Source organism: Myotis yumanensis, unplaced genomic scaffold (assembly GCF_028538775.1).
Source record: "Myotis yumanensis isolate MYYU_CA2020_CCGP unplaced genomic scaffold, mMyoYum1.0.hap1 SCAF_4, whole genome shotgun sequence".
Classification (NCBI taxonomy): domain Eukaryota; kingdom Metazoa; phylum Chordata; class Mammalia; order Chiroptera; family Vespertilionidae; genus Myotis; species Myotis yumanensis.
The window spans coordinates 14,680,866-14,684,604 of record NW_027223755.1 but is presented as its reverse complement, the minus strand read 5'-3'; the positions used below and the strand labels follow the sequence as shown (position 1 = coordinate 14,684,604).

At 38.1% G+C, this 3,739-nt stretch overlaps 1 non-coding gene across 1 annotated transcript; it reads left to right on the top strand.

The window, feature by feature from the left end:
- The first annotated feature begins 1,238 nt into the window (after nt 1-1,238).
- Nucleotides 1,239-1,342, top strand: LOC139009584 (U6 spliceosomal RNA). The gene has a single exon (XR_011471322.1). It is a non-coding gene; the product is annotated as a U6 spliceosomal RNA (small nuclear RNA).
- Nucleotides 1,343-3,739: the final 2,397 nt, after the last annotated feature.

The window sequence follows — 3,739 nt, the reverse complement described above, 5'->3', positions numbered from 1 at the left end:
GTACCTGGGAGGGTAAGCTCTTGTACTCTTATAGCTGGAGGAGCTCAAGATATAGTTGAGGCTTCCTGGTTTCCATGAGACAGATCATTGGTTTAGGTTGTCCTCATGTTCCAAGCAGTTCATTCCTGATACTAACTCTAAAGGTAAAAATGATGCAAGTTGAATCAAATGTGTCCATAGAAACAATGGGGAAATAAAGGATTATCGTCCCAATGGAAAGCCTGACACTTAACTGTTAGGAAATGACCATAAACCCAGGCTTGAATAAACATGTCTTTTTTGTGTGTGTGTGCGCATATTTAGATTACTTCTATCACAGCTGGATTTTTATCTCATCTCTTTTAATTAACTATTGACAAGGCCTCCTGATTATTCCCCATCTCCCTTTTATCTGTTTTCTCTAGTTCACTTCATTCTCTTGCCAGGTCATTTTTTCTTTTCTAAGAGGAAATCTCATTATACCATTGGCTTGATTCCTCAGACATCTTTCAGGAATCCCAAGAAACTTCAGGATAAAACCAAGTCTTTGGCTCCATCATGGTCTAGTCCCTACTTACCTTTATATCTATCCTAACATTTCTCACTTCCACCCATTGCCCCTACCTATACCTACCACACCTCCAGACTTCTGCCTTTTGGACACACTACAATTTCATCCCAGGTCTTCCTAACCTGGCAAATGTCTCTGTCTAGAAGAATGGCTCCTCATTTTTCCTTTTGGAAAACTGACCCTGAAACTGATCAAATACCAGCATCTGAGTTTACTCGGCTCTGATGCCACCCATGCTGGATGATAGTTCTCTGTTAGCCCTTACCCCTCAAGGCACATAGTCTTTGTTTTGTCTTTCCCACCAAACTGAGAATATTTTAAAGTCAGCTCTGGACTGTGTCCTATTCATCTTTCAATCTCTGGCAATTAATATTAACAGACAATTAATGAATAATAATAATAATTATTAAATAAACACCTGTAAATGTTTATTGAATTGATAAGCAATGTGCTAGTAGAAATCAAACCTTACTATTATGTTGTGTATTTCACACAAAATCTATTTGATGGTTCAAAATAATCCTTCATGTTGCTCCTTGAGTGAATGCCCTTTGGTTCATGGCGAGTTGACTTGCAATGAGTGTCAGGGTATCCCTCCTCTGTTACTTTTTCATCTTTCTCTCCTTGTCCCATTTCTCTTGTCCTTTTGGTTCCCATGATCTTCTTGGCATTTAAAAATAAACTCCTTGTGCTCTCTTCGGCAGCACATATACTAAAATTGGAACGATATAGAGATTAACATGGCCCCTGTGCAAGGATGATATGCAAATTTGTGAAGCATTCCATATTTTTTTTAAAAATAAACAAACAAAAAAAACCCCTCATTTTTCTCATGCTTTCTTTTTTTTTTTTCGTGTCCTCTGGTTCTGGCTATCCATTTCCACCTAGATTTAGATATCATCTCTCCATCTTTATGCAAACACATCCCAAACTATGCATTTTGCTGTAAAGATAATTTCCCTAGGTTACTGAAAAATGAAGCTGAATGATCGAAAGTATCATTTATGCTCAGCATGGCACATCAATATTGCATCATGCTTAGTTACCAAACAGTACTTTATTGCAGATTTTATATTTTAGTCATTGTTTACCCATTGGTTTCTATTCTTTGAATTAGCCTGCTATATTTGTTCAAACATTTAATTAACTCACCCTTAATGCCTTGGCAGGGCAAATTCTTTTGCAGGACTTATATGGCCCCCTGCTTTCCTTGATCAAGAGGAAGTTTAGAAGCAGCCATGGTGTGGGAAGATAGGGTAGGGAGAAGGTGAAAGAAGAACTAGGAAAGGAAAAGAATAAGGACCTCTTTCTGTGTTTCTTGCCAAAGGAAACAAATAGATGTGATTACCAAATTGTGACTGTGAATTGATTATGATACTTTATTTTCTTCAGAGTGACCAACAAAGTCTTGAGCCTGCCTGACTTTTCATCCAACTGAACACATTTTAAAGGGACAGAAGGAGACAAAAATAAAGTTGCATTCTGAATTCATCACAAGTGAGACTGTTCCATACCCCAGTTACCCTTAGAAGATGTCATCTAGGCAGTTTAGTTAACCTCTTAGTTCTGTTTCCTTATCTTTAAATTAGTGATAATAATACTGTCTTTGTGCAGTATAAGAGCGATAATGATGGTAAGTTGTTTTAGTCTTTTTTTAAACCCTCTTACTTAGTTTTAAATTATCTCATAAAATAATCGTTTTGATTTGATTACAACCTTCTAGGAAGGGGAAGAAATTGAGAGTACAAAGCATGGTGAAAATTCTCAATTTTACTCTGATCAAAGGGTTTCTTCCCCCATCTTCACAGCCTCTTTTCAGCCTTCAGCAATGGCAAGCCAGTTCTGTGCTCATTTCCCCTTCTGTTTTGACAGCCAACAATGGCAGCCACAGGTTTCCATCTATTCCTGGAAGACATAGGGACCTGGAACAAAGCTCATCTCATGTGAGAGCACCTGACAAAACAGTGCCTGTTTTTAATATCTATGGAAGCTGTGAGTTTTCTCAGAGGATTCTTAAGAGAAAGAGAAAGAGAAATTCTGCTCGGGCAGGATCTTACAAACTGTCACCTCCTCCTCTGCTGGCTATCGGGTGACAGTAAAGTGACACAAGAACATGCCATCTATGATTAGATATGAAATAGATTCCTGTGTCCATACCTTCTCCCCCGACCTCTTCACCGGGCACAGAACCCCAGTGACTCAAAGCAAACTGTCCATTTTGGAGCATAGCTCCTGTTGGCTTCTTACCATTTGTTAACCGATGTGCTCTTTCTGTGAGAAAGTAGTATGTGTGTCGTTCTCTTTTGAGATTGCATCTGTGGTGGGTGCAGAAACATGAGTAGTCCCCACATCAGAATTTTCAGGCATTGTAGAACAGTGGTCCACTCACTGGATAAAGGAGACCTCGGTGAGTCTTCAGTGGTTATGAATGGAAATTCAACACAGGATGATTTAGGGAACAGAGCTAATGTTTCTGCTGTTGTCATGCTATTCTAGGCAGAGCGTGGGTCACAATAAAGGTGACACAGGCCCATCTCTAACAGGACTTGGAATGACAGGCCTGGGAGTGACATTTAGAGTCTCAGAAAAGCCCCTCATTTAGTTTTCAGCAGGGACTAATTTCTGTAGCACAAATGCCCAGGAACTCGGGCAGAGAAGTCAAGTCTGTCTGTGTCACCTGTTTCTGGATGGTTTTAGTCCAATACTAAAAACTTAATTTTGTCCAAAATTCAGTGAAATTATTGAAAGGCACATGTTGGGTGATAACAAACATAACAAATTCACGTCAGTCTTTCTTTTTTAAAAAATTAAAAACATTTGTTGGTGCAATATGAGCATAAAAATGACTAAGTATTACTGGGGAGATTTAATGATAAGTAGCTGTCCCTTGTCCCACTTTCCTCACCTGAGTTTTAGCCTAAAGAGCAAATCATTTCTAAATGAAGTGTTTTATTCCCCCTGGAATTTATTTCTGTTTCTACATAAAATGCACATGCTTGCTGTTCCTTTATTTACCCATTTTAGATATTACCTATTGTTCCTATCATAGAAGATAAAAATTTGGGAGGTACATTGTTTTTTGAGACCATACATATTATAACATGTCTTTTTAAAAAAATGATTTCTCTCTTAGTTTATGTGTTATCAGGATTTATATGTTTCTGGGTTGGAAACAATTTTTATTTGAAA